Source organism: Falco punctatus (genome assembly GCF_963210335.1).
Source record: "Falco punctatus genome assembly, chromosome: 3".
NCBI classification, from domain to species: domain Eukaryota; kingdom Metazoa; phylum Chordata; class Aves; order Falconiformes; family Falconidae; genus Falco; species Falco punctatus.
Window position 1 is genome coordinate 16,524,219 of NC_137582.1, and position 12,599 is coordinate 16,536,817.

The window sequence follows — 12,599 nt, forward strand, 5'->3', positions numbered from 1 at the left end:
AAATAGACCAGCTCTTTACCGACTTGGTATGAATATCTTAATCTCAGCTTGACTGGCAATCTTTTGTAGAGAAATAACTCTTGGAGGACGACAGCAAAGGAAATATTTCTTCAGAAACCCAAAGAGGTGGGCAGGAAGGCAGCTGAGGGGAAAGTCTGAAAAGAGAAATTAAACGGATGTTGCTTCAACAGGCACCACTGAGCAGCCCATAGCGACCAGTGTCTAGAGCGATGTACCAGTCAGAGATAGTGTTGGTCAGTATAAACCCAATCAAAACTCTGAGACTAAGATCTTTGGCACATTCCCTGACTATTAACGTTGGGATAGGAAGCAAGGCTTGAGATTTAGGCAATAAGGTACCCATGTCTGCAACATGGTTCAGAGCTTGGTACCGGGGACTGGTCAGAAAGTATCAAACAGGTACAGATGTGCCTCAGAAACCAGCTGCCCTCATTTAACTTTGTCTGTGACATGTTCCAATGTCTGGGACATGGTGACGATGCAGATCCAAAATGACAGGCACTATCCAAAACTGCAGAAAAGGAACTGACTAATGGGGAGATGATAACGGCCTGTGCTCAAAGGGGAACTGCTGGGCTGTAGAGAGTATTTTTGGAGTTCCTCAAGGTTTGGTCTCAGGACTGACATGACAATAATTTCATTAATAGCATTGCACAAAAAAAATGTGCCTGCTGTAAATGGAATTTGCTGATGAGAAGTTTAAAATATCCAGCATTATCAACGCAGAGAAGAATGAGAAAATTGTACAGAAAGCACCAGATAACGTCAGTGATCGGAGTAAAAGAAAGAGAATGATTTTCAACAGAGAACAAGTTTGGCATTTCCTTTATGAGTCAATGATAAAAGGATATATGGATCAATGGTGTGAATATACTAATGCAAATCCACAATAATATGGATTCTGCAAAATTTCTTGCTTGCCACTCCACCAGAATAGATGATCTGATCAGATAAGTTGGCCTCAGCACCAGCATCTCAGATAAGGGCTGACCTGACTTGCAAAGCCACTAATATGAAAAAGAATGGAGGGTAATGGTGCCCCTGTGTGTATCCGAACATTTCCGAACCAACTTTCCAATTTTATATGAACCAACTTCTCCAATTTTATATGGGGAAGTGCTCTCAGAGACACAAAGCATAAATCATTACATGTAAAGATTGCATTGCAACTAAACAAGGACTGGGGCTCATCCCTCTCGGGCTGGTGACTTTTCGTCCTTAATCGCTTTGTGTAACGTTTCCTTCCTTTTTCAGTATCGCCTCAGTAAAAAGCGGGCAATAGGCACAGGGCAGGGTCTGGCTGTTGGGCATTTAGGGGAGACTCGAGGGACATGGCAATCGGTGGCTTCCACTCCTCAGTCTGAGGCAGGCTGGCAGGTACAGGAGAAGGAACAAGGTGCCTCGGACAGACAGCTGAGCCTCCCTGACCTATGCTGTCTGATAGCCCCAGCAAGGTAACATGGCACAGCCAGTGAGTCAGAAAAGCAAAAATGATGCTCTAGAGTCAGGGATGCAAATCAGGCTTTCTGCTTGTGAGGGTGGTGCTGAAAGCCATTCCTAGGGCTGCCAAAAGGCTGAATCCCAGAAACACCACCCAGGTGGCCATAGCTAATCCCTGCTGCCTGAGCTTTTGCACCCATTGGCAGCCTCACAGGGGTCAAAAATCCAAAATTTGGTTCAGAAGCAGGCAAATCCCAAGGCACTCACTTGACTGACTTATTCTGTGAGCCTGACACACACATGCTGCAGAGATGCGCCTCTTGGAAATGCTTGCTAATACCACCCAACACATCCATTTGGGATGCAAGAGACACACACTCAGATAAATGCACTATCTGAGAGAAGTGCAGCTCTCCCAGGTGTACAGAAGCCTCCATCCTGGGACAGAGACACAAAGCCACACCTGCAGTCTCCCATCAGGCAGAAAAAATTGCAGTTTTGGATCATAGCCCTTGGACATTAGTACAAGCTAGCAGATCCAACCCTGGAGTGTTTCCCCTTAAGGTCATAAAACACAGAAGAGTTGGGTTTTATTCTACAGACTGTTTTTTGGCACCAGCATTGGTGCTTTTTTTAAGCAAATAATTTAAAATGTGATTCTTTGGGATGATTCACATCAGGCTTTTCAGAGATTTTGCACCAATGTCTTAAATAAAAAATTGTAGGCACCAAGATCTACAGGCTGAATTTTCCAGAAGCAAGGGGGGGGGGGGGGGAAATCCAGACTATCTTTTAAACTCCAGGGAAATTAATCCAAGGTCCATAGATTTCCCACTCTCCACTGCTTCTTGATAACAAGACAAATACGCCTGAGCAGTTAACATCTCACTACTTGAACAAGTGAAATTGTCCCTTACAAGCCTAAAGCTTCCACTAAGAGAGACTGAAAGTGGAAAAAAAAAAAAAAAAAAAAGAACATTTAAAACTACTGCTGGACACAAATGTTAAGACTTATTTGGCTCAGGATTTTCAGTCAACCCACTAAATCAACAGAGACACACTTGCAAGTTCCTATTTGGCCATACACCCCAATTCTTAAGATACTAAAACATAAAAGTTTGATTCAGGCCATTCCCTGTAAAGATGTTATCAAAACTAAAAACGTCTTAAAATGCTGGTAAATTTATTACTCAGAGAGTCTGCTTGTCTGGTTTCTTGTCAGCCTACAGAGTTTTTTTTGGTGTGGGGTTTTTTGGTTGTTTTTTTTTTTCTTTTTTTTTTTTTTGACAGCACAGTAACATTTTCTTTCTTCAATGCTTCATTAGCTCATCTTACTCATGCAATTTTCCCCATTTTATTTCATGTAAATCAAACTACTCATCAGCTCTGTAATGCCATCAGTGTACAAAGAGCCTTCTATAAAACAAAACAAAAAAAAAATCACATAATGAAACCCCCAAAACTGATACTTACGCAGGTAATATAATTTGTTGGAGAACTATTCATAAGAGGTATATAAAGTTAAATGCTCTTATGAGGATAGAAGGACTTGGGAGGAATTTTAACAGGATTAGATTCTCTAGTATGTGGCTGAGGTAAGATAGTCAGGAAATATTTTCCAAACCAGGGGATTTTTGCCTTACTATATCTTTTTTTTCTTTCTTTCTTTCTTCATTTGGCAAGTGTGGCTAATGGTACTCACGCTTCAGTGCCTTAGTTCATCTGCTAAGTATTCCCCTGTTGAAAGGATGTGCCATAAGCAGAATTTTCTGTTTATTCACCGGAATAGGCAGGTGAAGTGCAGGCAGTTTACAACTTTGCATGTGAATATATTCTCATCCCCTGCAAGATCAAAAATGACAGCAGAAGCAAGCAGCGGGGTCACCGGTGCAGGCTTGAATTTGACTGTGTGAGAGAGGTTTCAGTGAGAGGTTTGCATTCACCCGCAGCTGGACAGCAAACGTGCACAGGTCAGGTGAAAAGGGGGCAAAAATCCCAGAAGCAGGGTGCTAGCACAGGACTTGGGGTGCCCTGTCAGAGATCCCTCTCAATGCCTGGGCATCTCCCCACTGCCCTTCGCCGAGGGCGAGCTCCTCCTTGCACATGTGGGGTGCAGGGCAGGGCAGAGAGGTGGAAAGCAAAGGGAGGGGGTTGAGAGAATCAGTGCATTAAACACCCTTCAAATCACAATTACAGAATCTGAAAAAAACACCTCAGCTAGAAAAAAACACTTTTCCAGTTATTAATCCTGTTATACATCAGGTTACTTATATTCAGATGCATAGGCATATGTGCACATGCACTAAGTAATTGTTTTTAAGTGTCTCATTTTACCACTGCTTTTTATCCTGACATTAAGGTACAATCAATTACTAAACACAAACCACTGCAACAGACAACATTAAAGCAGTAAGAAAGCAAATGGCTGAATGCTGAGCAAGCAGAAAAGAGAAAAAAAGCATAAATCATACCTAGCAAACCCTCAGGGGTCTTTCCCAAGCATGATCAATAACAGGTTAGTCTTCTGAGCAGAGGGAATTTCTTCTAGGACAGACAGGCAGCATCAGCTGAGATTTGTCTCTTATAGACAGGTTATATAGGAAAAGGTTTCCAAATGTCAATATATAACCAGCAAAACTGGTGACTTATAGGATTGTCTCATATTTACTGAAAGTCATGACAGAGGGGCCTTAGAATGTACAGACTAACCCAGGTAGCGAGCACTGAAGTGGTATCAAGTATGATGAGACATAAGAAGGAACATCTGTGAGAAATTTTTTAAAAAAGAGAGCTAGGCAAAATGGATGATCAAAATCTCAGGGAGAAACCTGGTCCCAATTTCATTAAAAAGAAGCTTTCACCTGCAACTAACGCCCTTGCTTGCAAAAACCTTTCGGTTTCAACAGAGGAAGAAAGCTGGACTTTGAAAAGATCACTGCTGTTGGCAGGGAGAGTGCTAATTAGCCAGTGAGGACCCTGGGGAGTAGAACTGTGTATAGTTGGGAAGCTCAAATTTTTTTGCTAAGTTTTCTGTTAGTCTGAAGCAAGGTAGGATGCGTAGCCAGAAGCAGTTTTTTCTCACACTGCCATTGCTTTTTGTCCTGTCTGAAGCCGCAAATTACAGCGGGTTTTGAGAGTTAAAAAATTATCTCCCAGTTTTTCACCACAGAATTCAGTTTTCCCTCATTCTGGATTGCGTTTCCAACAGTTTAGCCAATAATGAAACCAGCTGTGGATAGCATACTAGCTGGGGCTAGTGAGCCTTCAGCACAGCTCATTCTCCAGCCTCCTCTCCCAAGGACTTCACTCAGCCTAATTCAAGGAAGACAAAAAAAAAAAAAAAAGATGGGGAAATTTCAACATCTTTTGTTCTGTTTCTTGCCTGTGACTTGTCTTTGAAATGCACACACTAGCAAAACAGTAATCCAGAGCCAAGCACCTGACACATCTCTAATTAGCATTGTTCTTGGAGTTTTACTTTGGATTTTTCCCCTGTGAAATCATTCTCTCTGAGTCAGAACGCTCATTGCATCTTAAAGCTGCTTCTGCTGCATTTGTTCGAGATTGTTTCTACCTGATCACATCTACACACCCTTGTAATGGATGATAGTTACTGTTCTTTCAGTCCAGAGGAAACCTTCAGAACACGAGGAATTTACTGCAAAATGCTGCCCTTCATTCCACTTATTCATTCTTTACATGATTGCAGCTGACCAGGGTGGAAATTTGCAGAAGCTGAGCAAAGCTCTCTCCTTGCACTAACCTCATTTTCACAAGAGAAATCTTTCTGAACTTTTCATACACCTAATTTATGATTTCATGTTGTCCTTTCAGCTCTTCTTACCCAAACAGGTCAAAACCTCCTTGGTAAGGACCTGATCCTGCATTGATATCGGCTTCTAGGAACCACAACCACCTCAGAAGCCCCATTTTTAGGGGAATGGGCCATAATGGGGCTCTTGTTTCCAACAGCTCAGTGGAACAGGAGTACTTTGCAAGCAGGAGGCACAGATTACCCCCATGAACATGTTTTTTGGTGCTCTGTCAGCTCCAGGGGCTTCACACACAGGGAGCCCTGGAGAAAGCACTACAGGACAGACAGGCTCGGGTAGTCGTGCTAGCTCAGTGTCAGCATCACCACCAGGCTAGGAAGAAAGCGGGGACACAGGAAGGGATGAAGACATGTCAAATTTGCTCAAGAGAGGCTTGCCTGCAAAAACATCGGGAGCTGCCTATACTGATACACTGCTAGCAGGTCCTGCTCCACTCCTGGCACAGAGGAAAAAAGCCCATTTATACTTATCCACCTCCAATTCAAGAAATTCTTTTCTCTGGACAACATGCGTCTGTCCACAAGTAGGGGGGATGGGAGGGCATGAGCACTTTTGTGGAGCAATGGAGTTTGTATCAGGGCTGAGAGAGCCTGGTTTGGGCCTCGCTGGTGAGTGATGCTCCAAATCTGTTTTAGAGGTGGGACAGCAGGAAATTCCAGAGCAGGATGCCTTCCTACATCACATACGTTGGTGGCTGGTCTGTAATCTTGGGAAAGTTGAGGTCCTATGGGGACGGAGTTGATAGAAGAAGCCGAAAGAAAACAAGCCCATTTCCTCTAGGATTTAACTTCCTGCATGGGGATCCTCACCTCCTGGAAAAATAAGAGGAACCATCGTGTAGAAATGGACTGTAACCTCCAGAGACACATTGTAGCATGAGATGTAGGGCAGGAAATCTTTTGTATTTTCCATGCATGCTCCACCAAGGGGAGACAGGATCTTCACAATACCTTACAGATCCTCAATTAGAGTTTCACTCTTGCCTTCAACTTGCGATCTCTTTCCACCCCCACCCCCCCTTGACATCACCTCCAGCTGTGTCTGCTGCATTTCCCTTGCCATGGTGCTCTGCAACGGTTGCACAGGTAACAGCCAGACAACGGCAGCCAGAGGGCCAAATGCAGCATCTCTTTCTGAATACAGATTACATGGCTGAAGTCACGGGGTGAAGTTTACACAGGCAACCTTCCTGCATTAGGAAAAGCTGGTACTTGCACTGGCCTCAGGAAGCTCAGGAGGCTATAGGAGGACTCTGATGCTTGTCCTGAGATAGTGTTAGTTTGGCTTTATGCAAGAGTGGCTAATAAAGCTCTTGGAAAATAAGGAGTGCAGGGTTATTGCACAAAGGCCCACAGTTCCTCCTTGTCAGAGGAGAGCTCTCCGCTTCCTTCTGCCTCTCCATATTCCTCTGGGTTGCATAGCTATGAACAGGGATAAGACCAGAGAACATCACAGGCCAAATTCCCAGCTGTGCTTTTGCAACTGCAGGGGTTCAACCTTTGTTGAGATATCCCAGTGGCAGGAGGACACCCAGTATTGCACCACCCCAAATAATCCCTAGCTCCAGGAATGCACCGGGAATGTGCCCCGAGCAAGCCCGTACTCTGCTGCTGCAACAGCTCTATGAGGGTCAATGAACTGAGGTTGCTCTGACTTGTTACAGTGAGTCAAATTATCCATCTGGTGCAGGGATCTGAAAAACACAGGCATGTGAGCTTCACTGAACTATTCATTCTTCATGAGTGTTGGCAAGTGAGGTATCTGAACCCTGAAGTTCTGTGGGTATTACAAAGAATATTTCAAACTTCCTTTGAACTCACTACAGGAGTAAGTTTTGAAGAGGAAGATGCTGAGATTTGCTCCCTTTTTGTCGGAGGTCTGCAGACTGTGACTGTGGAGGGCAGGAAAGCTCCCCTCTCCCTCAAAGAGCTGGGAACCAGAGGTTCTCTTCCTCCCAAGCTCTCTTAGATCCCTGCCCTGCCACCAAATTTCTGTGTCACACCTTCAGCAGGGATATGCCCTCAGGTTTGCCTTCACTGGCAGCTGCTTCATACTTACCCTCCCAAGAGGGCTTCTCCAGCAAAGATCAGGCTCCCTGTAATAAATCAATAAAACGTGTTAGTGAGGTGCAGGAGAGAGGGCACATTCCTTTCTCTGTCTGGCTTTGGTGGCCTCTGGAGCAGCCTAGGCAGAAACTGCTCCCCTAAGGCAAAGGAGACACAACTCCCCAAGGGCACAGAAAGGAAAAGTATGGAATTCCCATAGTACCCCAAATATATATCACATACAAGCTGTTTCATGCCTCCTATGTCTTCTTATATAAAGTTTGAAGTGGTGACAGAACAGTAATTTCATTATTCCACAAGGTCTTGTAGCCTCCAAGGCACTGGTAAGAGGTGTAAGCATTTCTCTATGCAAGTCCAATGCAGCTGTAAACAAAACCAAATGCACCTGGAACTGGAAACATCACAGGTAGCTACAGGGCTACGTCTCTGGCTGTTTGCTTCAGCAGGTGGTACAACCCAAACGGCTGTAATATGTGATTTAGATGCTCTGTAACACAAGCACCAAAGGAGAGCTTGGACACCAGTTACAGGTCATCTTCCCCTGACCGTCTCCTGTGCCCGTGGTGTGAATCTACAGCCATTCGAAAACCGGTGATCTTTGGGCTTCATGAAGACTCGATGATAAAATCGTCATCTGTGACACAGAAATTAAAAATAGAGAAGAAGTATTAGATCAGCCTGGACATTCCCTTTCTGCAGCAGGGGTCTTCCCTACCATGCATTGTACAGTGGTCTCCTCTTTGTGCATTGTACTTTGTACATCTCATTGTACAGTGGTGGATTTTTAAAGGACAAATAAAACATGGATCTATCAATTTGTAGATGGCTCTGGCATTTTCACTACATTTGTCACCTTCTTGCCAGGTCCAGTCCTCCCCTCACCTCTACTTAACATGTGGGTAAGACACCCCCATTTAATACCTCCACCTTTAGCAAGGGCCCCTTTGTTTGATAACTTATAAGACTGATGAAATGGTTGTGGACATAAATAACTTCAGTATCCACATAGGCAACTACACTCAACTCTGATATAAATTTTCATTATCCACATAATTCAGTTTCCTTGACTCAGGTAACACATTTTTGGCATCACGAGTCTCAGAACAGCATGATGCTTGCTGGGCTCAGGCTCACCTTTGCCAGGCAGAGATGGCCTGTCAAGTCTGTAACCTCTGCCGAAGTGGCCGCCGAGTCACAAGGTCATTAGTAAGAGTTTGCCAGCACACCACACAGTGAGTCATATGTAATAGCCCATCTGCTGTCACACTTCATAAAATATTTTCCTATTATTTCTCCTTCCTGTTCTATTCCTAAGGAGCAAAGCAATCCTCGGCAGATGTGTAACTGCCAGAACCCATTTTTGCAAATAAAAGAGCAGAAACGTAGTTGTTGCCTTTCCCACTGCCCCAAATGCCTGATATCTCTTATCATTCTTGCTGACATTTTAACAATGCTGGCTGCTGTTAGGGATCAGCATTAGTTAGGGATCAGCATTAGGATTCCTAGTCACAAGCCAGCATCTTATTTTACTAGGCACAGTAAAGACAGCACAAAAGCTGCACCCCAAATGGCTGCAGACTAAATACATTCACAGGGCAATTCCCTTCTCACACAGCGTGGACTCCCCTTTGGGACCAGCCTCTCAATTTTTGTCACTGACTTTAACTAGCCTTTATAGGGACCTGCTCTTTCTGAATACCTCATTCCTCATTCTTTTCCTTTATTTGCATGCTCAAAATCAAGTTAAAATAATGACATTTCAGTAGCTGGGTTATTTTAAGTCTGTCTCTACCACCTTCTTCTTTTTTTTTTTTTTTTTTTTTTTTTTTAAATGAAATAAAAGTGTCCTGCATTTCTAAAGCTATCTAAGCAGCAACATCCTTTACAGAAATTCTGTCTTCATCCTGCTATTTAATGCTGTGTGTCATTAGTCACCTTGAAATTTAGTAGCTCTATTTTGTTGTCTGTTGGGTTTTTTTTCCTAGAGGATCTGGAGGGGGCAGGCAGAAGAGATTATTGTGAATGAACTGATCATTTTCTGAACTCATTAAATATGCCAGCAATTATTAATAATTAATAGCAACAGGGGTACATTCCCTTTCTCCCCAAGAAGCCAAGAACGCTCTTTAATAGCTGTATGGCAGTCTTTTGAAAATAGACAACGAATCTGCTCCTTGGGGGTAACAGTAAATGATCTCGATTGATGCTTTCCATTCCTTTTCCCCTGTAGTTTGCATCGAACAAGAACTTTAAAGAGAAAGGATTTGCTTCCTAGTCAGTTAATAGTATGCTTACTTCACCTCTGCAAATGCCTTGAAGTCTTAAGCGGCAGATGTCACAGAACATCCTCTCTGGAAATCTTTTTGCTCGCTTCAGCTCCATGATGAAGCTGCAAATGCCAGCAGCTTTCTGCTGAAGAAGTCTTTGGAGTCATCAGCTCCTGAAACCTTGCAGCATCTCCTCACAGCAAACAGGACAGCCTTCTCCTGCCACAGAGAAGAAGGGTGAAGCAGAAAGAATGACTTGCAGGACACCGCAGGAGCTGCAAAGTAAGTCAGAGGACAAGAATAAAAAACGAGGCTGCCCAAATTCCTGACACTGGTGGCTTGGATATCTGCTCAATGGTCAGGCAACACCAATCCTGGTGGCAATGGTCACGTCCCCCACACCTCCTCTTTCTACTCTGGACCACATCAGTCTCTCACGGCACGCTGCTAGGAGAAACACATTCAATTTTTATTCACTAGTGGGTGAGACAGCCACAGCAAAGGAAGAATCTGGACTACAGGATGAAGCAATCTCACTTTAAATGCATGAAGTTTAAATGCTTTTAAACTTTAAACTCAGAAGGTCCGCTTATACTTTTATTGCAATGAATATTGCTTGTTTTGATCTTACACAACTTAGCTGTTTACCCACAGGCAAAGGGCTGAAGTTTTCTGGTCATGAAAATAAAACAACTGAGAGAAGAAAACAATAGGAAAAATTAGTCAATGAACAGTGTATTTTTACAGGATGTCAGAGCTTTGTCTGAGGATTAGTTTGTCTATATGTTAGATGGGGAATTTAGATGGCACATTAATAACACTAGTGAAATGTAACAGATTTTTAATTTAATACAGATAGATTCTTAATTTAATACTGTTCATCCTTCCAATTCCAGTTTCAGTAACAGAGGGTACGCTTTTGCAGAATTTAAGGATATGGACTAGAACACAGCAGCCTATGACTGGAGCAGGTCTTGCATGTATAAGCCAGTTCTACTGTCCTTGGCATCTTGTACTGAATTTTACACCTTTTAAAATTAACGCATAAATTAGGGCTGTCTTTGCTTATTCCTGTGCAAAACAAAGGCAAAACTGGGACATTACAGGCATACAGAGGAGGGGAGAAAGAGAAATAAATAAATAAAAAACCCACCAAAAAACCAAACCTCTAAAAAGTATTTAAAGACAAAACAGCATTTGGCAGATTCATTTGGCAAGAAAAGTTATGGTTTCACCTGTAAATAAAGAGGAAGAACAGGCTAATTTGCTTTAACTGAAAATAAGAAGACTTATACTTTCAATATTTCCAAGTAAAACACAGATTACATTTCTGGTGACTGATGAAAAATAGGGTGTGATTCCCCCTCCCCCCCCCCCCCCCCCTTTATCTTCTTTTTGTGAGATAGACTTGTGCAGTTGCCTGTATGTGTCCATCAAAACATGCACAGCCTATCCTAACAGCAATTTTACTCTATTGTATGAACTGGCAAAGAGGAAGGAAATTTTCATCTAGAGAAATAATATTAGTAAAAGATAGAGATTCTGCCTTGAGTTTACAACATGGAGAAATAAATACAGCTTGTCCTAAAAAGATGCAGTTGTGATCCTCCATACTAAGGCAAATTATGCTTGTAAGTTGGAGTAATGCTCAGCTTTGCAGGAGCAGAAGAGACCCATGCTGTTCTAAAGGATGAACAAGAGGGAGAAGCAATCAGCAATGTTTGGTATCCATGCTCAGGGCCAAAGGGAGCAAATTAGGGAAAAATCTCAAATTACTACTTTGTAAGCGGTCGCAAAGTCCAGGAGAAGGCTGACATCAGGAGCAAACCAGCCCAATCCCCACACTGTGACCACTTGTACAAAGCAGGGGATATGAGTCCTGTGGCAGCTCTGTGGGAAATGGTTTTCCCAGACCACTTCCATCTTTGAGATTTCTCCCTTTCACACCAGAACAAATCTGTGACCTCTAGAAGATCTTCTCAGACCTCTGAGAGCCACACATCTTAGAAGGGTCAATAATCTGGTGGACAGGGTCTCCATGCTGGACAAAGATGACCAAAGTTCAAGTCCTTTGTTGATCCCCACCAGGGGCTGGATCTCAGGTTTTCCCTGTGCCAAGCAAGTCCCAGACTGTTGGCTGTCCTGGTCAGGGCAAGATTAGTCAGCTAAAAGAATATGACCTTATATATAGACTTTCTGTGAAAAGCACAGAAAATTGAAACCTGAGGCAGCTAGTAGGAAAACTAGTGCAGCTTGGAGAAATTTTAGTTTGGAGAGACTCTCTTTTATGGATTGGTGAAACAAATTGTGTTTCTACAGCCCACATGATCTTCAGGAGGATGAAACAGTTATGTGCGAACAAAAAAAGCATCAAATTTACCTAGAGAAAAGAAAGACGACCACTTCTGTAGTAGGCAGCTCCAGGAAAATGGAAAGCAAGGGAAAGAATATGAGCTATACACTGGAAAACTCCAGAGGATAAAAGAAAATAGCATGAAAAGAAACTAAAAAGAGAAAGAATATGAAACTTTAAAATTAATGAAAAAAGTAAAATTTTGAAAGACGTCTCCGCAGGAAAATGGGCAGAGGTGGTGACTTAGGGGAAGTTCAGAGGGTTTCATCTGTAAACAAATGTAAGAGATTTCAGAAAGTAAAAAAGGAACTAATAGTAGCAGCAGGAGATACACAGAGAGGAGTGTTTCAACATCACAGGCACAATCAAATCAGAGCAAGGAAGTGAAAGTCCGAGAGGATGGGTGATCAGGGAGGGGAGCGATGTAGCAGATAATGACATACAAGGTTTCAGATGTTAGCCTGGCAAAACTGAGATATGGGGTCTTGCAGAGACTGATGAGTTCATCTGCATGTCAGACCTGTGCTGCAGTAAGCATCACTTTCATTGTTACCAAAATTCAGCTCCCAGGGACTGTAACCGCATGCCCTGCCTGGGAAAACTACTGTCAATTTACAGG

General features: G+C 43.0%; 1 long non-coding RNA gene across 1 annotated transcript in view; it reads right to left on the reverse strand.

The window, feature by feature from the left end:
- LOC308060715 overlaps positions 1–12,599 on the reverse strand; it is a 228,783-nt gene that overhangs the window by 25,561 nt on the left and 190,623 nt on the right. The window contains exon 7 of the long non-coding RNA XR_013926849.1: positions 20–9,846. This is a non-coding gene — a long non-coding RNA (uncharacterized lncRNA). The remainder of the gene's footprint in view (positions 1–19; positions 9,847–12,599) is intronic.